Source organism: Schistocerca gregaria, chromosome 4 (genome assembly GCF_023897955.1).
Source record: "Schistocerca gregaria isolate iqSchGreg1 chromosome 4, iqSchGreg1.2, whole genome shotgun sequence".
Taxonomy (NCBI): Eukaryota; Metazoa; Arthropoda; class Insecta; order Orthoptera; family Acrididae; genus Schistocerca; species Schistocerca gregaria.
In genome coordinates this window covers 162,676,698-162,704,060 of record NC_064923.1, presented here as the reverse complement: position 1 = coordinate 162,704,060, position 27,363 = coordinate 162,676,698, and positions in this window count along the sequence as shown.

Here is a 27,363-nt window from a genome sequence, read left to right as displayed (position 1 = left end):
AGATGCTGGATGTAGTCCTGTGGAACAGCTTGCCATGCCATTTCCACCTGGCGCCTCAGTTGGACCAGCGTTCGTGCTGGACGTGCAGACCGCGTGAGACGACGCTTCATCCAGTCCAAAACATGCTCAATGGGGGACAGATCCGGAGATCTTGCTGGCCAGGGTAGTTGACTTGCACCTTCTAGAGCACGTTGGGTGGCACGGCATACATGCGGACGTGCATTGTCCTGTTGGAACAGCAAGTTCCCTGGCCGGTCTAGGAATGGTAGAACGATGGGTTCGATGTCGGTTTGGATGTACCGTGCACTATTCAGTGTCCCCTCGACGATCACCAGAGGTGTACGGCCAGTGTAGGAGATCGCTCCCCACACCATGATGCCGGGTGTTGGCCCTGTGTGCCTCGGTCGTATGCAGACCTGATTGTGGCGCTCACCTGCACGGCGCCAAACACGCATACGACCATCATTGGCACCAAGGCAGAAGCGACTCTCATCGCTGAAGACGACACGTCTCCATTCGTCCCTCCATTCACGAATGTCGCAACACCACTGGAGGCGGGCTGTACGATATTGGGGCGTGAGCGGAAGACGGCCTAACGGTGTGCGGGACCGTAGCCCAGCTTCATGGAGACGGTTGCGAATGGTCCTCGCCGATACCCCAGGAGCAACATTGTCCCTAATTTGCTGGGAAGTGGCGGTGCGGTCCCCTACGGCACTGCGTAGGATCCTACGGTCTTGGCGTGCATCCGTGCGTCGCTGCGGTCCGGTCCCAGGTCGACGGGCACGTGCACCTTCCGCCGACCACTGGCGACAACATCGATGTACTGTGGAGACCTCACGCCCCACGTGTTGAGCAATTCGGCGGTACGTCCACCCGGCCTCCCGCATGCCCACTATACGCCCTCGCTCAAAGTCCGTCAGCTGCACATACGGTTCACGTCCACGCTGTCGCGGCATGCTACCAGTGTTAAAGACTGCGATGGAGCTCCGTATGCCAGAGCAAAGTGGCTGACACTGACGGCGGCGGTGCACAAATGCTGCGCAGCTAGCGCCATTCGACGGCCAACACCGCGGTTCCTGGTGTATCCGCTGTGCCGTGCGTGTGATCATTGCTTGTACAGCCCTCTCGCAGTGTCCGGAGCAAGTATGGTGGGTCTGACACACCGGTGTCAATGTGTTCTTTTTTCCATTTCCAGAAGTGTATGTGAGGATAGATAGCTAATTTTCGTTTGAATGCGACACGTAACTGTCTTACATGAAGTTCGATTTTCTACGTGTTGCTTTCCGTTTTGATGTCACGGTTGCTTATATACCTGCTGTAATATCTTTCAGACAGTTTAAGATTTAATATACACTAAAGGGATTTCCAGTACTGTACTGTAATTCATTTTATCTACCTTATTGCATGCGCCAAAACTAAATTTTTTTCAAAAATATTTACCAAGTTTTGCTGCTACATCACTATGTGCTTCGGTCTTCTGAAGAATAGTCTTCTAATCAGCATCGACTGTACCGTACCAGATGTTGTACTTTCTCGCCTGTTAGATACGTTTTTCTGTTTTCATTATTTCCACTGAGTTCACTGCACGCTCGTCGATACAACAGATCTACGTGATGTGGCTGCTGGCTCAGCCGTCTGTGTGATAACACGGTGAAGCATGCGGCTGCTGGCGCACACACCTGTATTGTGAGACAAACTGGCACACTCTGCGGAGGCTGGCCGGTTGCCGCGGCGGCGAAGCCACCCTCTGTGTGGCCGACACGGTGCAACAACACGCATTGCGACGACGCTGATTTCCCGTTAACAGACCTCGCGCACAGACCACGTTCTGTGTTGCCAGGCCATTAGTGAGGCGTCGAAAGACCAGGTATTGTGGAAATTTGTGGTAAGGACTATGAGACCAAAAGGCTGAGATCATGGGTCCCTAAACAACTTAATCTACAGACAACTTAATCTACCTTAAAGTGACTTACGCTAAGGACAACATACACACCCATGCCCAAGGGAGGACTCTAACCTCAGACGGAGGGTACCGCACTTACCGTGACAAGGCGACTCAGGCCACGACACTACCCCGCGCGGCCTACGACCAGGTGAGCGGTCCGCTATGATTGTGTTTATCAATTGTCTTTCTATAATCTGAAGTTACATGTTGGGTTCGGCGTGCTCAACACTTACGAACAAAGAGGTGTATAATAGAGTCACAAGTGAAAAAAAGTCTAAGATTTGCAACATATTGTTCACTCTGGGTATAACACAGTTGTGAAGGCTGCAAGGAAGTTGTAAAACCTTGCGCTGTGTGTGGAGCAAGCGCTTTCGGGCAAAACATGCCATAACAGGATTTTATTCTCTAAGGAACTGTCGTTCGTTCTGTCATGACTCATTTTGTACATTCAGAAAGTCCCGATAACTGACGTAAGTGACGAACCGCGACCATTTAACCGTAGAACCCCATTTCCTTTCAGTAGACAACAGTCAGTAGTCGGGTGAAGGAGTACAACCGACTCTAACTGACAGCAAAGAAAATCAAAGAGTTGACTATTACTGAATTTTAGCTTGAACGTTACAACGTTCATCCTATATCCTCCTTTCGAGACACTGTCCATTCCGTTCAGCTGCTCCTCCAGGTCTTTTGCTGTCTGTGACAGAATTACAATGTCGTCAGCGAACCTAATTTTTTTTTTAATTTCTTCTCCATGGAGTTTAATTCCTACTCCAAATTTTCTTTTTGTTTCCTTTACTGCTTGCTCAGTATACAGATTGAATAACATCGGGGATAGGCTACACCCTGTCTCACTGCCTTCCCTACCACTGCTTACCTTTCGTGCCCCTCGACTCATAACTGCCATCTGGTTTCTGTATTTTAACCGAGCCCCCTTCAGAATTTGAAAGAGAGTATTCCAGTCATCATTGTCAAAAGCTTTCTCTATGTCTACAAATGCTAGAACCGTAGGTTTGCCTTTCCTTAATCTATTTTCGAAGATAAGTAGTAGGGTCAGTATTGCCTTAAGTGTTCCAACATTTCTAGGGAAACCAAACGGATCATACTCGAGGCCGGCTTCTACCAGTTCGTCTGTAAGGAATTCGCGTTAGTATTTTGGAGCCGTGGCTTATTAAACTGATTGTTCGGTAATTTTCACATGTGTCAACCCCTGGTTTCTTCGGGATTGGAATTAATATATTCTTTTTGAAATCTGAGGGCACTTCGCCTGTCTCAAACATCTTGCTCGCCAGATGGTAGAGTTTTGTCAGGGCTGCTCTCTCGAGGCTGTCAGTAGTTCTAATGGAATGCTGTCTAATCCCGGGGCCTTGTTTCGACTTAGGTCTTTCAGTGTTCTGTCAGACACTTCACGCAGTATCATATCTCCCATTTCATCTTCATCTACATCCTCTTCCATTTCCATAATATTGTCCTCAAGAACATCGAACTTGTATAGACCATCAACATACCCCTTCCAAATTTCTGCTTTCCTTTCTTTGCTTAGAACTGGCTTTCCATCTGGGCTCTTGGTATTCATGCAAGTGGTTCTCTTTTCTTCAGAGGTCTGTTTAATTTTCCTGTAGGTAGTATCCATCTTACCCCCAGTGGTATACGCCTCTATATCCTTACATTTGCCCTCTAGACATCCGTCCATAGCTATTTTGCACTTCCTGTTGATCTCATGTTTTAGACGTTTGTATTCCTTTTTGCCTGCTTCATTTACTGCGTTTTTGTATTTTCTCCTTTCATCAATTAAATTCGGTATCTTTCCTGTTACCCAAGGATTTCTATTAGTCCTTGTCTTTTTATCAACTTGATCATCTGCTGCCTTCACTATTTCATCTCTCCAGGCTACCCATTCTTCTTCTACTGTATTTCTTTCCCCCATTCTTCTCTATCATTCCCTAATGCTCTCCCTGAAACTCTCTGCAACCTGTGTCAGTTTATCCAGGTCCCATCTTCTCAAATTCCCATCTTTTGCAGTTTCTTTAGTTTTAATCTACAGTTCATAACCATTAGATTGCGGTCACAGTCCACATCTGCTCCTGGAAATGTGTTACACTTTCAAACCTGGTTCCTAAATCTCTGTCTTACCATTATATCTGAAACCTTCTACTATCTCCAGGCCTCTTCCATGTATTTGCACCTACGGTAAGGCTATCTGTATCGTTTAGGGACGCAAGCCTCCCCATCAACGGCAAGGTCCATGGTTCATGGGGGGAGGTCCCCCAATTCTATTCAATACCTCGTCATTAGTTAGTTATCACATAACTTATGAGGAGGTATTGAATAGAATTGGGGAGAAGAAAAAATTGTGTCACAAGTTGACTACAAGAGGGGATTGGTTGTTAGGACATGTTCTGAGGCATCAGGGGATCACCAATTTACTACTGGAGGGCAGCGTGTAGGGAAAAATTCGTAGGAGGAGACTAAGAGATGAATACACTAAGCAGATTCGGAAGGATGTAGGATGCAGTAGGTACTGGGAGATGAGGAAGCTTGCACAGGATAGAGTAGCATGAGAGCTGCATCAAAACCAATCTCTGGACTGAAGAACACAACAACAACAACAACAACAACAACAGGAAATCTCCACGAGTAAAGATCAGTTTGAACAAAATATTTTGCAGTTGATCCCTCAATAATGATGTTGTCCACCACCTCCCCATGGTCGTGTCTATCGCAGCTGGTGTTTGTTGCCAACAATTAAGATATGTAATATTGCTTAGCATTGTAGCTTACGACGAAAGTCTACTTTAAGAAAACAGAAAGTGCTGTAACATAAACGTGCCTATAACATCTTGATTGAAAAATATATTGCTCATCATGGACCTCGAAACGGTCTGTGTTTATTTGCTATCCCATGTCAAACTGAACAGGGTGCAAATCTGGCATTTCATAGTGATAATTTATTTATTGATTTTTGATCTGACTGCCTGTAGCTCTGTCACGAAACAGATAAAATATGTGGCCTTTAGTAGGACTGGAACCGTGACCCAAAGCAGCCCTCACAACAAAAGCAAAGACGTTACCTCAGTGCCACTGAATCGCTCCTGTGATAGTCTTTTCTTTATTGTCCCAGTGTCGGCGAAAACTGATGAAATGCAATGTAAAATACGGGACTGGTTTAAGCTTCTACTGTGAGTGACCTCCCTGGATTCAAAAGCACACAGGAAATAACTCACATTATTCTGTCAAGCTGACGAGGAAATGGCAAGCGAGTTTGTCAACAAATTTATGTGTTTAAAAGTGAAGATTTTAGGTTACGCTTTACCGCGACTGTTTTTGGCATTAAAGAAAAAACTAGTTTACTGTTACCAGTGACAGTTTTATTTATTTCCACAATTGTGGAAATACCACAACAGTGGAGATAAATAAGACAGTGACTGGTAACAGTAAACTTGTTGTTTCATTTGAAGTTTATATGTCATCTAGAAAGTAACTCGGCGGTCACACAATTGCCAAACATGTCCTATGTTGACATAAAAGTTTTCTGGGTATGGTTACCGCTGCCAACTTCTGGGTTTACTGGCGAGTTTTAGCTATTACAGTGCCACTTATACTTTGGCATTATTGTTCACTGTACACGACATTACGTCCAATTTAAAAGGTTTGTTGATAACTTACTTTATTATGAGTCATTAGTTTTCTGACTGGTCTGAACCTCTCCTGCGAAGTTTCATATCAGCGCACACTTCGGTGCAGAGTGAAAATCTCATTCTGGAAACATCCCCCAGGCTGTGGCTAAGCCAAGTCTCCGCAGTATCCTTTCTTTCAGGAGTGCTAGTTCTGCAAGGTTCGCTGGAGAGCTTCTGTAAATTTTGGAAGGTAGGAGACGAGATACTGGCAGAAGTAAAGCTGTGACGACCGGGAGTGAGTCGTGCTTCGGTAGCTCAGATGGTACAGCACTTGCCCGCGAAAGTCAAAGGTCCCGAGTTCGAGTTTCGGTCGGGCACACAGTTTTAATCTGCCAGGAAGTTTCAACCCGTTACATTGTATACCATGCCCTAATTCCTGGAAAAGTCCCTCACTGCATGCTGCTCACCCTTGTCCGCCCGCCTTTTGTGACTTGTTGTATGCTTGATTATGGCATGGAGAAATTTATCAAGACTATATAGCGGGCGCTCGAGTGTCTAACATTTCAGCTGGCGTAACTTCTGCGTTAGCCTTGTATAATACTGTACCCGTGGTCTAGAGTTAGCGCCTTTGATTCCTAATCAAAACGTATTCGATCTCGGGTTCGATCCCCGCGGCTGCCTAAATTTTGACAAATAATCAGCATTGGCGCCCGAAGACTTCCAGCATAAGAAGTAAGCCTCATTCTGCCAACGGCCTTGTCAAAGAGGGCGGAGGAGCGGATAGAGGTTCAGGGCACTCTCTTGTCCTAGAGGTAGGAAATTGTCCCTAAAGGCGGAAGAATCAGAAATGATCAACGACATGAGGATGCAGAAGGCAATGGAAACCACTGAATTAAAGACACGTAACGTTTATCCACAGGACATGTGGCCTCTAGTTGAAGAAGTGTCATGATGATCTCTCCATTGGCAAAAGATTCCGGAATCGTCCCCCATGCGGAACTCCGGGAGGGGACTGCCAAGGGGGAGGTTACCATGAGAAAAAGATTGAATAATCAACGAAAGGATAATGTTCTACGAGGCGGGGAGTGGAATGTCAGAAGCTTGAACGTGGTAGGGAAACTAAAAATCTGAAAAGGGAAATGCAAAGGCTCAATCTAGATATAGTAGGGGTAAGTGAAGTGGAAGGAAGGATTTCTGGTCAGATGAGTATCGGGTTATATCAACAGCAGCGGAAAATGGTATAACAAGTGTAGGATTCGTTATGAATAGGAAGGTAGGGAAGAGGGTCTGTTACTGTGAACAGTTCAGTGACCGGGTTGTTCTAATCAGAATCGACAGCAGACCAACACCGACAACGATAGTTCAGGTATACATGCCGACGTCGTAAGCTGAAGATGAACAGATAGAGAAAGTGTATGAGGATATTGAAAGGGTAATGCAGTATGTAAAGGGGGACGAAAATCTAATAGTCATGGGCGACTGGAATGCAGTTGTAGGGGAAGGAGTAGAAGAAAAGGTTACAGGAGAGTATGGGCTTGGGACAAGGAATGAAAGTGGAGAAAGACTAATTGAGTTCTGTAACAATTTTCAGCTAGTAATAGCGAATACCCTGGTCAAGAATCACAAGAGGAGGAGGTGTACTTGGAAAAGGCCGGGAGATACGGGAAGATGTCAATTAGATTACATTATGGTCAGACATAGATTCCGAAATCAGATACTGGATTGTGAGGCGTACACAGGAGCAGATATAGACTCAGATCACAATATAGTAGTGATGAAGAGTAGGCTGAAGTTCAAGACATTATTCAGGAAGAATCAATACGCTAAGAAGTGGGATACGGAAGTTCTAAGGAATGACGAGATACGTTTGAAGTTCTCTAACGCTATAGATACAGCAATAAGGAATAGTGCAGTAGGCAGCACAATAGAAGACGAATGGACATCTCTAAAAAGGGCCATTACAGAAGTTGGGAAGGAAAACATAGGTACAAAGAAGGTAGCTGCGAAGAAACCATGGGTAACAGAAGAAATACTTCAGTTGATTGAAGAAAGGAGGAAGTACAAACATGTTCAGGGAAAATCAGGAATACAGAAATACAAGTCGCTGAGGAATGAAATAAATAGGAAGTGCAGGGAAACTAAGACGAAATGGCTGAAGGAAAAATGTGAAGACATCGAAAAAGATATGATTGTCGGAAGGACAGACTCAGCATACAGGAAAGTCAAAACAAACTTTGGTGACATTAAAAGCAACGGTGGTAACATTAAGAGTGCAACGGTAATTCCACTGTTAAATGCAGAGGAGAGAGCAGATAGGTGGAAAGAATACATTGAAAGCCTCTATGAGGGTGAAGATTTGTCTGGATGTGATAGAAGAAACAGGAGTCGATTTGGAAGAGATAGGGGATCCAGTATTAGAATCGGAATTTAAAAGAGCTTTGGAGGTCTTACGGTCAAATAAGGCAGAAGGGATAGATAACATTCCATCAGAATTTCTAAAATCATTGGGGGATGTGGCAACAAAACGACTATTCACGTTGGTGTGTAGTATATATGAGTCTGGCGACATACCATCTGACTTTCGGAAAAGCATCATCCACACAATTCCGAAGACGGCAAGAGCTGACAAGTGCGAAAATTATCGCACAATCAGTTTAACAGCTCATGCATCGAAGCTGCTTACTATAATAATATACAGAAGAATGGAAAAGAAAATTGAGAATGCGCTAGGTGACGATCAGTTTGGCTTTAGGAAATGTAATGGCACGAGAGAGGCTAATCTGACGTTACGGCTAATAATGGAAGCAAGGCTGATGAAAAGTCAAGATACGTTCATAGGATTTGTCAATCTGGAAAAAGCGTTCGACAATATAAAATGGTGCAAGCTGTTCGAGATTCTGAAAAAATAGGGGTAAGCTATAGGGAGAGACGGGTCATACACAATATGTACAACAACCAAGAGGGAATAATACGAGTGGGCGATCAAGAACGAAGTGCTGGTATTAAGAAGGGTGTAAGACAACTCTGTAGCCTTTCGCCCCTACTCTTCAATATGTACATCGAGGAAGCAATGATGGAAATCAAAGAAAGGTTCAGGAGTGGAATTAAAATACTAGGTGAAAGGATATCAATGATACGATTCGCTGATGACATTGCTATCCTGACTGAAAGTGAAGAAGAATTAAATGATCTGCTGAACGGAATGAACAGTCTAATGAGTACATAGTATGGTTTGAGAGTAGATCGGAGAAAGACGAAGGTAATGAGAAGTAGTAGAAATGAGAACAGCGAGGAACTTAACATCAGGATTGATGGTCACGAAGTCATTGAAGTTAAGGAATTCTGCTACCTAGGCAGTAAAATAACCAGTGACGGACGGGGCAAGGAGGTCATCAAAAGCAGACTCGCTATGGCAAAAAAGGCATTTCTGGCAAAGAGAAGTCTGCTAATATCAAATACCTTCCTTAATTTGAGGAAGAAATTTGTGAGAATGTACTTCTGAAGTATAGCATTGTATGAGAGACAATCAAGGATTGTGGGGATACCGGAACAGAAGAGAAAAGAAGCATTTGTGATGTGGTGCTACAGACGAATGTTAAAAATTCGTTATTTTCTTCATTCTCCGATGGACAACTAACTGTGTTTGTCCTTCGGCAGCCAAGAAAAGAATAACAGCACGTTGTACCCGTTTGGTTGCATATCATGGCAGCGTCGCCATAGTTGAGTTTCCCACTTTTACCACACGCGCTTCGTAAAGGGTCACGAATGCCACCCTAATCCCTTACCTGCACGTCGGTACTTATATACCTGCATCAGATTCGCGATTGTGGCATATGCACGTCAGAAACTCAAAAGAAAGTTTTTGATGGCCCCATATATATGCATAGAACATCGTCTCCCGTCCAGATGACGGTCTTACGTGGGCCAAAGAGCTTCATCTTCGGTCAGCTGCGTCCTCAATAACCTGCTCGTCAACAAGCTGCCACTAGCCCTAATTGTTGTACATCTCAGGCAGGTGTCTCTAAAGGACGACAGTAACAAGTCTTCAACAGCACATCGGAGGTCGCCAAGGCTCCTACCTCCAGCGCCCGGCACCTGCGGGCTGGGCCTGTTGTTCCCGGCCACAGTGGCCTATGTAAGCCCTTTGGTCTCTTCGCCTGCCTTACATCAGCACAGCCGGCATGCTCAGGCAACACCACTACCATGTGTACACACGCACTGCCGCAAGCCGAGATGCACAGCTGCGAGTTAGGCCAAGGTAACCACCATACCCTGTCTAAACATCCGCTCTAATGACACGCCGTCTTTTAGTTCTGTACGGAGGACAGAAAGAATGCACACTCCTGAGTCCACCTCACTGATCCCCAGTATTTTTTTTTTATTTACTTAATCGTGTCCAAGCCATAGACAACCTACATATTACATATACACACAAATACAAATACATACACACATGTTTAAATAAAACTAACCCAAAATGGGGAGTCACATTACAATATAAAGACAAACAGAGAATATATATCATATCGCGTCCCGACAAAATTCAACACCTTTAACTGCCACTGCCGTAGCGTTTGCCAGATCTTCTTTCCTGCACACTTCCCCCACGTTACTGCGTTCCAGGAGGTGGTCCATTGTTTGGGTCTGTCTGCACTGGCACGTGTCCGTCCCGTCTCGGTGTCCCCATTTACACATGTTTATGTAGCATCAGCCCACCCCAGTGCGTAGTCGTTTGAGGGTTCTCCATAATGGCCATTTTAGTTCATTTCCTGAGGCCAATTCTTCCTGGGGTGAGATTAGAGGTGCCTGGTCTCCTGTAGGCAGTGTTGCTGGCCATTTTGACAATCTGGCCTTTTGTTTTGAGGTTTCGAGCGGTTGAACTGAGGTGAGGAAACTCCGTCTTGATTTTAGATGTGTGTGTGGAGGGTTCTGTCCGAAGAGAGGATGGCACTGGTAGCGCAGCTGCTTGAGGCGCCCTGCTTCGCTTGCTGTAGCTCGTCTGATGTTGGGTGGAGCTATGCCACTAAGCAAATAAAGTTGGCTAACCGGGATGGGTCTTAGGCATCCCGTGATTACGTGACAGGCATCGTTCAGCAGAGGATACACTCGTTTCGCATGCGCTGATCTTCCCCAAACTGTGGCAGCGTATTGAGCAACCGAGTAGGAGAGTGCAAGTGCCGACGTACCTAAAGTATGTGGGTCGGCACCCCATTTTGTGGAGGTGAGCTTAGTCACGAGATTGTTTCTTGTTGATAGTTTGCCCCTGACCTTGTCTACATGATGTCTGTAAGTAAGTGTGCGATCAAGGGTGACGCCTAAATAATAAGCACTGCTGCTGAACGCGATCCGTTGGTTGTTCCACGTGATGTTTAGGGTATATATGGCGTATCGGTTTCGAAGATGGAATAGGCAGGACAATGTTTTTGCTGCGTTCGGGCGTAGGCAGTTGGCTTCCTAGTACGGCGTTAGACCGTTGAGGGCATTCGTAAGGCTAATTTCAATGTCGTTAAAGTTCCGACCCTGCACGGCTATTGCAAATCGTCCGCGTAAGCAGAGCTCCTAGTCCCTGGTGCAACTGTTTGATCATTCACATATATGTTGTAAAGTTTGGGTGCGAGGACACTGCCTTGGCGTAGTCCATTTTTCTGGATACGCCATCGGCTTCGCTTCCTCCTAGGTTTACGATGAACCGTCTGTTGAGAAGAGTTGATATTATTTGTATCAAACCGACATCATTAGTCATAGCGTATATTTTAGTGAGCAGCAGTTTGTGATTTACAGTGTCGAATGCCTCCAGTAGAACGCAACTCATTGCTTCTGAACATGCCATGCTGGTGCAGGCACGACCGTACTGGCCGATAATAGTATTCGCTCCCCATGCAGATTACTTTATCCGAAAGTGTGCTGGAAAGAATGGCTCCGAATTTTTTATGAAGAAACTCCTAAAGCTTTTTAAATAAAACAAACTTTTCTGACATTCTACATCGTTATGATGAATGTTTCTGGTGATGTACCAGCTTACTTTCGTAAAAACATCATCCACTCAATTCCAAAGATTGAAAGGACCGGCAAGTGTGAGAATTATCCCACAACCAGCTTAAGAGCTCAGGAATCGAAGTTACTAGCAAGAATAATCAGCGGGAAAATGGGAAAGAAAGTTGAAGATGTGTTAGATGACGATCAGTTTGGTTACAGGAAAAGTAAAGGCACCAGAGAGGCTATTCTATCGTTGTGGTTGATAATGGAAGCAATACTAAAGAAAAATCAAGACACGTTATAGGATTTGTCGATCTGGAAAAGAGCGTTCGACAACGTAAAATGGTGCAAGGTGTTCGAAATCCCAAGAAAAATAGGCGTGAGTTATAGGTAAAGGCGGGTAATACACAATATGTACAAGAACCATGAGGCTTCTCTGAACGGAATGTACAGTCTGACGAGTACAGCATATGGTTTGAAAGTAAATCTAAAGTAATGAGAAGCAGCGGAAATGAGACCAACTAGAAACTTAACATCAGAATTAGTGATCACGAAGCAGACGAAGCTAAGGAATATTGCTACCTAGGCAGCAATGTAATCATTGACGGACGGAGCAAGGAGGACCTGAAAAGCAGACTATCACTGGCGAAAAGGACCTTCGTGCCAAAAAGAACTCTCCTGCTATCAAACATGGTCTAAATGTGAGGGAGAAATTTTGAGAATGACCGTTTGGAGCTTAGAATTTTATAGTAGTAAAATACGTACTGTGGGAAAACCAGATAACGGATATGATGCTACAAAAAAAACTGAAAATTATGTGGACCGATAAGGTAAGGAATTGGGGGGGGGGGGGGGGGTTTCTCCATAGAATTGGCCAGGGAAGGAATATGTGGAAAACACTGATAAGAAGTCTGGACAGGATGATAGGACATATGTTAAAACATTGGGGAATAATTTCCATGGTAGTAGAGGGAGCTGTAGAAGGTAAAAACTATAGAGGAAGACAGAGATTGGAAAGCATTCAGCAAGTAATAGAGGACGTAGGTTTGCAAGTGCTACTCTGACATGAAGAGATTGGAACACGAGAGCAATTTGTGGCCGGCGACGTCAAACTATGAGACGTCTGATGGGAAAAAGAAACATTAATCTTCATTTCTACATATTTATTTCTAAACATAGTCACCTTGGCGAAGAACACATTTTTCTTTCAAACAGGAGACCGGATAGCTGGATAAGTCACTGTTGAATGTTTGTTTTTGTTGACGGAATCACAACCCTACCTCTCCTTGACGCACTTCATCACTATCAAAGTGATGTGCAAGAAAGTGTTCTTTAAGTTTCAGAAAAAGACGAAATTCGTATGGGACGACCTCAGGTGTTTATTCAGGGTGATCCATGACAGTGAACCCAAGGCGTCTGATTGTTGCAGTGATTGTAGCGCCCGTGTGTGTTCTGGCGCTGCCAAGCTCAAGGAGAGGGCGTTCCACGTATGGACGGACGCTTGTAATTTGTGCGCTCAATATTCTGAGGATGCCTCAGGCACCGACGTAGTTCATTACACCCCGCCATGTTACGCTCTATAAGTCAGAGCCCCCTAGCGGCAGAGGGTAGTAACTTCCGCAGCGGAGTGGGAAAGTCGACTAGACATGTAATCCGTCAACAGATACTGAGAACAGAATACAAGAATTCGGTGACATTACTTTTCAGTACGCTCTCGTGTATCTCACATTATGCTCTGGTAGAACAACGTGTAATGAAGCAGGAAGTGTAAGTCTGAGAGATGAAACAGTGATTTTCCCAACAATACTGCAAGAAAAATCAGCGCTTCATGATCATAAAAATCCCTGTTCAGATACATTAAAAGTATTTGTATGCTTTAGCTTTAAAAAGGTGTTATATTATGACGTGCTTCAAATTTTACATTCCATACTTTACCATTGAAAAGCTAAAAACAGTTTTATTTTTATTTAATAAAATTCTGTAGTATTTCAGCAGATGGTGAATGCAGAGGAAAAACTGCGTCCTCCAGTGTGAGTGAGCAACGAATGTGAACTGTAGGAAACTCATTCGTGTCTTGGACTCAACGTGGACTGCACTAACATGGACATACAGCTTCAAAATTGCAGAGTACATTTGGAGGATGTTGGCAATAATGGGGCAGCATATACCCAACAAAATGCAGTTTCTTAGTGTCCTGGTCTATTGTTGCTTTTCTCTGGGTTTTTGAGGTGGGCAAGGATATATCTTTCTTCGCATTTGTCCAGAAAGTACCCTTTCTATAAAGAATTAAAGAGGTTGTTTTCGCTAATGTGCACCGTATGACTATCTTTTGCGAGGGGAGATGTGAAGATAGATCTGTTTCTAGGTTATTTATTTTTAATTCTGTCAGTTCATCCCACTGAGTTCTAAAATTTTCTCCCGTTTGTTGGATGTAGTTAATCTTACTGTCAGAGCAGTAAATGGTGTACAAGTCATTCTTTTGGTATATGTCTCTCATTGAGACAATGTCATGCATTAAAAATAAGTAACAGTGAATGTTACATTTTTTACGCATCGTGTACAATAAATTGTTTAAAACATTTTGAATCTATGTGATATCTGTCCATAGAATGGAGTCATACATTTTTTTTTTGTGCTGTTCATTATTTCGTGGTAATAGCCGCTATTCTGGGCTGTATTTCGTAACCAGTTAAATCCCTTCTTTTATCCTTGTTTTACTTCACAAGCATGTAGTGAGAATTTACGACAGATAGATTTCTTATATTCGGCAAGATAACATTATGTGGCAGGAACAATGATGTAGCGAGATATAAGTTTATGATAAATTCTAAAATGTTGATTTGTGGGAATTATAACATCTAAAGCATTTGCTATAGAACAACACTTGGTGAAAGGGGGGGGGGGGGGCGAGTGAGAGGTGTACTTGTGGCAGGAACAATGATGTAGCGAGATATAAGTTTATGATAAATTCTAAAATGTTGATTCGTGGGAATTATAACATCTAAAGCATTTGCTATAGAACACCACTTGGTGAAGGGGGGGGGGGGGGGGGGGCGAGTGAGAGGTGTACTTTGCGACCATCGTTTGTAAATATTGCAATGCAGTCACGTCAAAATTCTACAATTTTGAAAAAATAGTTTGTTGTACGTAGTAGTTTCTTGTAACAGATTCCATAATTGTTTTAAATTTTTGTGAGGTTTTCCCAGGTTCTGGATTCTACTTACACATCAGCAATTTTTTGGGTTGTCATAAAGTAAGTACTCCGCCTTACTTCAAGTACACGTTACTAAAACTGCGTCAGTATTGTTGGGGTTAATACTTTTACCCGCGCGTGGAAGTTATTATCACTGTGCATTTTGTTGAAGGTCTTTGCAAATTGTTCGATATCTTGTGAGCAACGGAAAAATCCGACAGCATAAATATATCGTTTGCAGTACGCTACAAAGACATTTATTTTAGTCGTCCAAGAACATATTTTTCAAAGTGTTGAAGAAAATATTTGCCCTGTACATGCCAAGAGAGATACCAAACCAATCCATCTCTTTGAAGGTAGTTCGTATTTTGTAAAATATAGTAATCTAATTTGTACTCTTCCCAGTTAGCAAATTGTTTTTATTTATTATTATAGTTCCATTTACAAGAAGAACTAGTGTACATGCTTGTTATATGTACGTAGCTATGCGAACCTCGCATTGGCAGGGATTACAGGTACGTATGTTTATTTCCACAAGTTTGTAACTGTTTTTCTTTCTACAGTCTAATTAATTTGAAAGGTATGATGGTGTCTCGGTAGTTTATCATGTTTCTTTCTCCAGGAAGTAGCTACGTTTACGTATAAGGTTAGATGTGGCCTGGGCTTATAATCCCACTTCCGTCTCTGTCTGGCGTGCTTTGTGAATAGACGTGAGCAGTCCAAGAACCCAGCAGAGGACGAACTTTGTAACGTACAAGTTGCTGTTCAAGACGCTGGAACATAATCTGTGAATGAGTTTCAGTTTTTTCACTATCGTCTCGACTGTGATGCACCGGTCTTCTAATACTGGAGCCTCGTTGTTGCTTGTGATTCCAGATGCTTTATAGGTGGATGCTCTGCCAGTTCCGTCTTCGTTATCCAGAATGGAAGAGCCTGCCCAGCCTAACCATTGTGTCACCAGATGGTACACAATTGTCGTACACTTCCACTAACGCAGTATGTCCTGGTATAACGTTGTACCCGTTCCAGTGGAGAAAAAACCGCAAATTTTCCACTTTATTAATGGGTTTTTCCACTTTGTTGTGGCTCTTGTTGTGACTTGCTACAGTGCTGTGTGTCAGAAATGCGGAAATGTATCTCGAAAATGACAGGAAATACATAGTAACTTAATTTCTCCGAGGTGCGACTAAGCTACTTGTAATTATTAAGTCTTGGTCAATGTCTGGCACCATTTCATCCTGTCACCCAGCGGAATGCATCTACCTTTGTACTATGATGTTAGACGTTAGGTTCCACTTACACAAGACTATGACAGTGACGCAAATTTCAGGCAAAGTAGTCTTTATTGTTATCGAATTGAATCTACCAAAATGTTTCGTCCCTTATAAGTACATTTTATCCTCCAACATTCGACGGTCTTTGGTGTGACGTCCTGTGTGCTAGATTGCAGTTGAAATTGCTCGTCAATATTTTATAAGGTTTTAGTCTTTAGTTACTTGTTTTAAAGTTTATTTCCGTTAATATTTGTTGTAAAAGTAGCTTATTAGTGGAATTTTCATTAATCTCAGTCTTTCTTCCTGTGTTATTGACTCGAGTGGTCTGATATTCGTGACTATGTTTACGATGTTCGTCCAAGCCTCACACCTCAGTAGTGTGTCTACACTATTCTGCGTGCAGTTGCAGCTGTAGCGGTTATTAAGCTAAGTACTGTCAGTTTTTTTGTGCACTGTCATACTGTTATTAAATTTAATAGTTTTCAGCGGTGTTTCATGCTGTTTATGGCGATGTAACGATTTAATAAACTTTTGGAAACGTTCGCTAATTTTGTTTTCTAGAGTTTTCTGTGCGTTGAAGTCGTTAAGTAAGTTTCGTGCTTTAGCTTTGAGCTGACGTTTCTTATTGTTCTTGTGAAATATTTCAGTAAAATTTTCATTCGGCGTTTTAATTTCGTTGAGTGTTCTAGTGGGTGCTTTAATTTTTTTCTTTTAGCTACTAATTTTGTGAAGTTTTGTTGGTATTGGTATTAGCTGCGGTGTAGTACTATTAAGAAGAGTAGTTGCTTTCTTAGTAGACAGAGAATTTCGAAAGAGCTATTGTTACTTCTATAAATAGTTCTACTGGTGTAACTGAACTTAGGTAACAGACGTATAGTTTTTTTTTTTCAGTAACTGTAAAATTTTCCCATGAGAGTGAAGTTTGGGCTCTGTCGTAGGTTTTGAGTAGTGGGTTACGGTATGGGCTTTGTTCAAAGTATATTCATTGGGAGGAATTCTGTGGGGAAGCCAGTGGGCATTATAGCGAGAGTCTCTCCTGGGAATGCAGAATATGTAGTAGAAATAAGTTGATACAGGATCAGGAGCTTCAGATTTGTGCAAATTAAGGTGCAGTTACAACGCGCAAAGGAGGAACTAGATAGGTTGAGGAGAAGTGTGGTGCAGAATGGGAACTGGCAGTTGGCAAGAAGGCAGCTGGAAGGAAGAGGTATTCATACAGTTATATTTTGCATATATGCAAAAAATTTGACCAACTATCAGTGTTGAGTGGAGCGGACCAGTCCTCAACAGTTGGGAGGTTCTGTTGTTAGGTAATTCACGCGGTAGAGGTATCGGCCAGCAGTTGCAGGGAGTGTGGGGAGTGAGCACCAGTTCACCAGTATTGTGAAGCCTAGTGCGGGGTTAGGAATGTTACAAAGGAGGGTCAGGCAGTGATGGTGGATGGAGCAGGGAACCGTCTTGATAGGACGAGAAATATGATGTAGCTGGTGAGCCGGTAACGACAGCTACTCAAACTGGGGCACTCATGTGCATTCCGTGCAACTGTTTCAGTGTCATGAAGGGCCTCATCTTAATGCAGCTGTTAGGCGCGTTAACATGGGGCTGGAGAGGGCGTTCATGGCAGAGGGCATGGTGGATCACATTTCAGTGATGTCTGTTGGGTCTATCAGTAGATCGGGTTTCACTACGCGTGGGCTGAACATCAATAATTATGGGAAAGTGAGGCTGGCAAAGCTTATAGGTGACAGTATAGTGGGTGGTGGTGGGATCGCTCATGCAAAAGTTCCTGTAGTAGTTGGTGTTAGAGCTGAACATTTTTTAGATTGAAGTCAGCTGATAGGTATACCTGCTTAAAGGAAGCCCTCTAACAGAGGGCTCACCTTCAAAGGAAGCCATATTCCCAAGTAGAGAATGAATTAGTATATTTCATCAAAATAAAAAAGGTATTAGATATATAGTGAACTGATATAGATGTTGACTCCTAAATTATTGTTATAACCGAGTACCACTTAAATAATCTGACAACTCAGAGGCCTCCTTTGCCAGGATACAGATTAATTGGCTGTTTTTCAAGGAGTTCGTTAGGGGGTGGCGGATTGGCTGTGTACGTAAAAACCAGTATTCCAGTAGAGTCCATAGGCGTATCACGGTGCTGCACTGAACAGATATTTTATTTTAATATTTTGCAGGGGCAGCGAAACTTAGTGAAACTATAGTTCTTGTTGTTTATAGGTCGCAAACTCTGACTACAGAGCATTTCTGCTGAAGCTAGAGAGGGTTCGTCATTCACTTTGTAGGAGTTACCAGAATTACCCATATGTGGTGACTTCAATATAAATTTTGTATATGATGGTGCAAGAAAAAGTATGTTGGTAGATCCCCTAGATTCATATGATCTGATTCAGACTGTATTGTTTCCAACTAGAGTGCAGGGGCACAATGGCACAACAGTAGAAAATATTTTTATTCGTTCATAATTACTAGACGGGCGTTCAGTTAGTAAAAGGGTGAATGGCCTTTCAGACCATGTGCACAAATTTTAACCCTAAAATGCTTTTGTATAAAAACAAATATCACATATAATTACAAACTAATTAGGAAAGTTAATCCAAAAGCAATTGAGAGTTTTTTAAACCTTGTCAAGGAACAAGAGTGGCAGGATGTTTATGTTGTTGATAACATATATGATGCTTTCCTTAACACATTTCTCGTGCTCTTTGAGAGTTGCTTTCCATTAGAAAGTTCTAAAGAGGTATTAGCAGTAAACAAGGAAGCTCGGATGGCTGACTAGTGGGATAACAATATCATGTAGGACAAATCAGGAATGATATGAAAATGTTAGAAGTAGTCACAATCAAGCTACAAATCGCTCTGAGCACTGTGGGACTCAACATCTGAGATCATTAGTCCCCTAGAACTGAGAACTAGTTAAACCAAACTAACCTAAGGACATCACACACATCCATGCCCGAGGCAGGATTCGAACCTGAAACCGTAGCGGTCTCGCGGTTCCAGACTGCAGCGCCTAGAATCGCACGGCCATTTCGGCCGGCTCAATCAAGCTACAGCAGCCCATTAAAAACAGTATTGCACAGTATTGCAAAGCGCTTAAAAATGTTATTAGGAAGGCAAAGAGTACATGGTATGCAAACAGAATAGCTAATTTACAGGATAAAATTAAAACCATATAGTTAGTTGTGAAGGAAGTGTCTGGTCAGCAGCACAAGGTCGACGATACAGACAAGGGGGGGATTGAGCAAATAATTAAATGATAATTAAATCACTAAGGACTCTCATGGATATGATGAAGTGCCTAGCAGAATATTAAAGTACTGTGCTGCGCATTTTAGCCCTGTTATAACCATATTTGTAATTTTTCCTTTAGAAATGCTCAGTTTCTTGAACTTTTAAAGTACTCAGTAGTAAAGCACCATTATAAAGATAATTTAGATAATTTTAGCTCTATACCTATACCACTAGTGTTGTTGAAAAGGGTATGTATGTATGGATAATTGATAATATTACATCACACTATTTGTTATCAAATGTACAGTGTGGCTTTAGAAGTCATATAACAACTGAAAAAGGTATATTCTCTTTTCTCTGTGGGGCACTGGATGGGTTAAACAATAGGTTTTGAACGCTAGGCATATTTTTTTATTGAATTAAGGTGTTGATTGTGTTGATCACAAAAAGTTGTTCCAGAAGTTGGACCATTATGGAATATGGGGAGTAGTTCACAATTGGTTCACCTATTACCTTAGCAACAGACAGCAAAAGGTCACTATTCACAATGTTGCGAATGGCTTTGATGTGGGGTCTGAGAGGGGTACAGTCAAGTGGATGGTGCTTCAGGGATGAGTGTTGGGGACACTCGTGTTCCTTATTTATAAAAATGATATAGTATTACAGGTAACTCTAAAATGATTCTGTTTGCTGGCAACACTAGCTTGGTAGTAAAGGATGTTGTGTGCAACATTGACCCAGTTTCGAATAGTGCAGTTCATGACATAAGTTCATGGCATGTAGAAAATAAACTAACGCTAAATCACAGTAAGACCTACTTTTTACAATTTCTAACACAGAAACCAACAAACCTGACGTTTTCATTTCACAGAATAGGCATATGATTACTGAACCTGAACAGTTTAAATTTCTAGGTGTTCAGGTAGATAGAAAAATGTCGTGAAAAACCCACCTTCAGGACCATGTTCAAGGACTTAATGATGCCATTTTTATTATTTGAACGGTATGTGAAATGATGATCATTCGACACGAACGTTAGTCTACTTTGCTTATTTTCATTCGCTTATGTCGTATGGTGTTATATTTTTGGGTAACTCCCTGAATGACCTGGAGGCACAAAAAACATTTCAGCTTTTCACAGATGATTAGCTATTTAAATGAAAAAGTTTTGATTGACAGCTGATGGTAAATGCGTTTGATAGAGATAATGAGGAGTCGAAGAACACATCGAACTTTGAGATGTTTGGAGAACGTTCAAGCAACACCTTAGGAACTAGAATACCGCGACATTTTCTCGGAAACTTTTGAGGCGAATGTCACAGAAGCATGTTGAAAGGTGGGAGGTGTGCTGCGCTAGTATTAGTCCTGGTCGAAGGAAAGGGAAATTTTGTCAAAATTTAATGAAGGCACGGTTGGACGATGAAATCTGTTGCCACTGGCAGAGTTTGGTAACAGTGAATAGCCCATGGGCCAGGCAAGGTAAACATGGCACTCGCGGGAGCAGAGCTGCGACGGCTGTGTTGCACTCACAATTTGTTTTGAGTGGAACAACAATAAGGCAGAAAACTGCAGCGTTGCTTTAAATTATTGTGATGTATGAAGCGGGGCACTAGGCCAGAGCCAAGATTGGCGATTTGTAAGTGGCTGACGTGTGGGAGTTAATCCCTGCTATAGTTGCTGTGTCTCTATGACACTACGTCAGGAGCGACGGAAAAACTGATATAAATAAACGGAGAATTTTATCTTGGGGAGAGTGTGCCAGGTCAGTCGAGCATCGAGATGGATCTGTGCTGGTCTTCGCTTATAGGGGCCAGTCTGGCAGCAATGTAATTTCTCCATTAACTTGTATTCTGTTTCCTAAGTACTTGTTCAGGTTATATTCCATCTCCGGGGACACAACACCAGGAGGGGACGGAAGAGCAGCCTGGAACTTGGAGATCGCACCGTCTGCCTGAAAGAGGGCAGTGACAGCGGTCTGCACCGGGTCAGAAGGCTCTCAGTTCCATTCGAGTCTACGAGGCGTACAGTGGGTGAGGCGCAGCAGCGCTGCAACAGCGCCAGAGACGGCCGCGGGTGTTGCCATCCGGCAAGCATCACTAGCGGCAAGTAGCGGCACAGCATCCAGGAACGCGCGGGTTCGAGTCCAGTCTTGTCCTGGGAGCAACTCCTTGTTCACTGATTACATTACCTAAATATTTGACCTGCGTCTGCGCAATATTACATTTTTCTAAACTTAATGTTAACCGTGCCGACTGCAATCTTCTAGAGACTTCTCTTAAATACAATACAGATTCTGGTACATCCTCCGAAAATACTATAATGTCATCTAGGTAAACCTTAGTCCTTGTTTTCAGTCCCCTAGAAATCCCATCTAATAAACGCTGAAAAGTTGCCGGTGCGTTCTTCAACCTTATGGCATACGTTTATACTTACAGTGTCCCCCAGGAACAGTAAAAGCTGTCTTTGCTATATGCTCTGGCGCAACTTCCAACTGATGGTATCCACTTCGTAAATCCATCGTCGTAAAATACTTACATTGTCCCAGATTGTCCAATGTGTCTGTAATGACAACAAAGCCTATATTTCCCTGAACCATCGATCTTGGGTACGAGAACTACATTGCTTGCATCTGGACTATCACTATGCTCTATGATTCTATCCTGTTGTTGTTTTTCTATAATCTCCTCCACTAGCGGTTGCATATGTGCTATCCTATATGATTTCCTAGACACTGGTGTATTATCCTCCATTGTTATGTGATGCTTCGTAATCGGCGTAGCCGGTAACCTACCCTCTGTTCCGAATAAATCGTTAAATGTCAGTAACAATTCCTCCAACGCAACTCTTTCGTATCCCTGCAAATGCTGCAATTTTCCCCTTAATTGTGTGCATCGAAGTTTTGCTTGTGGCTCGGCTCTAAATCCTCCCTATCGAGGTCATCTTCATGAAAAAACACCAACGTGGCAATAACAAACCTTTCGACTAGTTAAAATCTGCTGTGCCGAAGTTATCAATACCGGCAGGAACCCTATAATCTTCTTCCCCGTAATTTTCGTGAAGTAATCTCCTCCGCATAAAACAGAGCGCATTATCCAACTCCTCATTACTCGAGAGTGGCTCCACCATGTACATCGTATCCTTTGGTAAGTCCGTATTTAATGAAACCCAAACTACCTTCCTGTACCTGCCGGTATGTTATCTTACTGACTGACATTTAATGAATTCGTTCACAGTTTATCTGGCGTCACCCTCATGTTAAGTGCGTCTTGCGACACTCGTCCATCGGCAACCGTTTCCACCATGCGAAACATTATTCCACCGAGTTCCACTATTTGTTGCCAAAGATCAATCCTCAAACGATGTTTGCCAAGGAAGTCCAGTGCGAGAACCACCGAATAACCGTCACCTGCACATGGTATCACCTCTACTTGCTCACTAAACTTAGTTCCTGCGATAACGAATATAAGTACCGTCGTACCCAATGACTCCACGTTACTATCCCCCAACCCACGTAACCTACAACGTGGTGGCTCAAGCCTTCTCCTGCTAACCAGGTCTAGACCGATAACGTGTGCCCCCGTGGCAACCAGAAACCTTTATTCCTCTCCGTTCACCAAGACTAATAAGCAGCATTCCGTCTGTGCACGTACAAGCGCACTACCTAATTTCACTGGGACTGCTCTCCGACGGTTGAAGGACTCCCGTTCCCGTTTAACGGTTGCTGCCGCCGTGGTCCTCCCCAGTTTTGGCTCCTTCAGTTCACTGCCCGGTGACCCATTTTCCCACATGAGTAACACCGCAATTGACGGTAACATTGCCTCTTAATATGCCTTATCTGGCCACAACCATATCACTTAATTTCCGTTACCAGAACTTTATACTCAGTCCTTTGCTTCGTCTCATAATCTACCTCGTCTAAATATGTGGCGATCATTAGAGCCGCCCCAAGATCACTGGAATTCTCCATTCTCATCCGAAGTGACATCTCCGCCGGTACTCCACGCAAAAACACATCTAACGCCCTGTTCTCGGCCTTTTGCAACAGCATTCTATTAGCCTCCCCATTCTGTGACAGTTTGAACGTTTGTACATTCAGTTTTCGACTCCTTTCTGACAAAACCTCCACAGTCTCATTTCCCCTCATAACTAACGTACTTAATTTTTCACAAGAAAATTTGGTACTATCATGTTTTTGGTACCTCTGGCACAACCCAGTCTGAGGCTCTGAAAAAGTCCCCACATTGTTCAACGTTTCATGGTACAATACGTACGGCTTGGCATCATCCCAACATTACAACATCTGACCACCCACTGGCCTCAGCCATTGTGATAATATCATTTAGGAATACCGACACATCCTCTGTTGCTTTATTCGAAAAGGGGTTAATCAATGCCGCGATTGTCAGGTCAAACGGTCCATGACACTCCACGACGTATAATTTACTTTTACCCGACGTCCCTTCCCCTACTTGCAACGCCTCAAATCTCCCTGCTAATTCATCATATTTTTCCTTGTCCCTTATCCTCGCCTCTGGTAACACCTGAATTTGCTCCGTTAGAGCTGCTACAGCTTCCACTGTAGTCACTGCGGCAGCCTCCTCTGCTCACCTTGTTTCCACCATTCTTGCTTATAGCTCCACTGTTACCATTAATTTCACTCTGGTGCTTCTTAAATTTAGTTGTTGCGGCGAATTATCGCCCATCTACATTGTGAACAATTGAGCGCCAAATGACAAAATCTCTTACAAATAAACATCTCTTTGACACCCACTTTTCCCATGGTAATCAGTGATCTGTCAGGCAACAAGTAATACGTCACTTAAGAGGTATGTTGTAATGTCCCCCATTTCCCCTTAATACACATAAATCGACAGGCTCCTCCGGCCTTATAAAAGACGCCTTTGAAACGTCTATCCTAACTTGTACTTAACCCTTCAAAACACAACGAATGACACATAAACAATAAATCAAACGTCACTCATCCATCCACATCGTGCTCGTGTGCAGGTGAACAGTCCTGCTCTCCTCCCTATACTGGTATGGAAGAATATCTCCCGAACGACAAGACGTAACAAGAAGAGCACGACCACCCGTCACGAACACAACTAAATACCTCAACTACCCCACTACACAGGCACATCTCAATGCTACTTGCTCGACATACGATGTGGGAGTGGAAATCTGGTACCAGCATTGTAACCGGCACCACCTCTGACGCCACTGTTGCGGGGACATTGTGTCGACCCCGGGACTCCCGATGGCAGAACTGAAGCCGGGACCCACCGCGCCGCATTTGCCAGGAGGCCGAGCAAGTTCAAGAGTATCAAGGGACAGTGCAGAGGGACAGAGCGATATTCGGTAACATTCGTTTATTCAGATAATTTACAATACTCGGTGGGTGAAGCATACTGCCAGCGTGCCGCCCTGGCGAGCTGTCCTGCGAATCTAGCCGGCTCAGCAGACTCCTGGTATGCCGCCGTTGCTACTGCTGTCGCCCCGCTGGACGTCGGTCGCTCTCTCCCGGTCGCTGCCCGCCGATGCATTGCGACTTGCGCCGTGCTGCTGCCCGCGATTCCGGAGACTGCTACAGTCCCTGGTTCCCGCCGCCTTCTGCCCCATTTGGCCTGCTCTGTCCGACCATGGAATGAAGGTGGGTGTATTGGTCACCCGTTGCCCTCGGGCCACTGCTGCTCCCAGGGCAGGACCAGATTCGAACCGCGCCCTCCTGGATCCCGTGCCGCAACTTGCCGCTAGTATGCTTGCAGAATGGCAACACCCGCGGCCGTCTCTGGCGCTGTTGCAGGGCTGCTGCGCCTCCCACAGCGAACGCCTCTCCCGGTACACCAGGTGGAACATAGCCCCTCCTGCACCCACAGCAGGCCCCTGTTACTGCCCTCTTTCAGTCAGACCGTGTGAAGTTCCAGGCTGCCGTTCTGTCCCGCCCGAGTGTTGTGTCCCCGGAGGCGGAATATAGCCCGAACCAGTATATATGAAACAGAATACAAGATTATTCAGAATACTTATAACACTGCTGCGAGACTGGTCCCTATACGCGAAGACCAGCACAGGTCAGTCCCGATGTTTGACTGATGTGGCACATTCTTCCTAAGCTAAAATTGTCCGTCTATTTATGTGTTTCCCCTCCCTTGTGACAAAGTGTCAGAGAGAGACAGAAACTATGGCAAGGATAAATTCCCACACGTGGCCACTTACAAATCACTACTCTTGGCTGTGGCCTAGTGCCCCGCCTCATACATCGCAATAACTTAAAGCAACGCTGCAGTTTTCTGCCTCGTTGTTGCTCCACTCGAAACAAATTGTGCGTGCAGTACTGTCGTCTCAGTTCCGTACCCGGGAGTGTCATGTTTACCTTGCCTGGCCCACGCTACAAAATGGGCATAAACATACAGAAGCCGCCTCTACATCTGCGTTACAAGTAAAGATACAGATTTAGGATTGACCAGAGACAGCAGGAATAGAAGACTTATTACCTAATATATGAAGCTATTTATTATTCATGGACTATGCACCTATTAATCGAGAACTGTATCTGTAGTCAGTTATGGAGAAATTTGGTAACAAACGACTGAGATGTGGCACAACAGAGGACAAAAGTAGCACTTGCAGAGCAGCCATTGTTATTGTATCCTAAAAGTTCACAGATGGAATAAAGAACTGTAGATTATATTATGGATATCGGCACCTGTTTAGTGAAACGATAACATGTGCATATCCGATACCCAACATTATGGACATCCATGTCAACTGGGGGCAACACCAATACTTCTCTACAGCAGGCGTTGAGGAGCAGGAATCACCATTTTTAAGTAGCGCTGAAGGACAGGCCGAAGTCAGTGTTTAAGCTTCCCTAGGTTAGTATCAGTATTAATGACAGCAATTCAGGTAAAAACATGTACTGAGCATTGTTTAACAAAGTACTTACGATTCGTAACTTTGGAAACGTATGGTTTATTTCGACAGTAAAATTGATTTTTCAAGGAATCTGAAGGCACATATACTGCGACTGAGGAAATTTCTTAAAAATTTTAGTGCTCCACATCTTAAAATTGCACAGAAAAGTACCATAATGCTCTCGAAGAATCCAGTTATTTAGGACATGTGATTAGTGATGGAGTAGTAGAAACAGATCCAAATTTGGTGTAGCATGTGAGATTTTCCGTCTTCTTGGGCAAGTAAGGAGCTAATGTCATTCTTGATGTTAGCCAACTGCAACATAAAAATCGTGGAAGGGTTTATAGATACTGTTACAACTTATGCAATTATAAAGAAGGGTGTAAAATTACAGTGTCTAATGAAGTGTCAGCTCCATTTCAAAAGTTGAAAGTGGCTTTGACGTCGAGTCTGGTGTAGATTTTTCTGTATTCTGAATGGGAGCTTATACTTTCAAGTGATGCTTCCAGTCTGGAGCTGGGGTGTATTTTGAGTCAAGTAGTAAATGTTGAGAAACATTCTGTGGCTTACACTTCATGGCAGATGAACAAAGCAAAGGGAAATTACACCTCAATAGAGAAGATCTTAAGTGTTACATATGGTGTTACGTAATTATAATTGTTATTTGTACAGGACGCATCGTTGCCACGGCAAATGGTGCTGACGATTGAAAGTTCCTGTGGCCAAGTGCCGTGTGTATTCCCTATGTGTTTCAGGCTGTGTGAATGAGTTAGTGTACTGTAAGCAGGAAACTGGTCCGGTATTCACGTCGGGAACAAGCGGAGATGGTCTGTAAACGTAGGTTTCCGCGGCCGTTGTCACAGTCAATAAAATTATTCTGTGTTTGAGGCCGCATTGTCATCTGTAAAATTCCGACGTTTCGGATACTGTTGCAAGCCGCCTTCCTCAGGGTGTATTGCCAACAGCAGTTAGGGTGACAATGCGGCCTCAAACCCAAAAGACTTTTTTTTGTAGCGGGAATGGTGTTTGTGTGCTGCCAAGCAGATGGAAACGGTAGAGTGGCACCACAGATACACCAAACAAGTACCAAATCACACAATACATTGTTGTAACATGGGTTCACACAGCGCGCTCGCCACACGTAAGGCGCTGCCACAGTGTGCTAACGCTGGAGTGGCAGTAGCGCGCCATACTTCAAAGCGC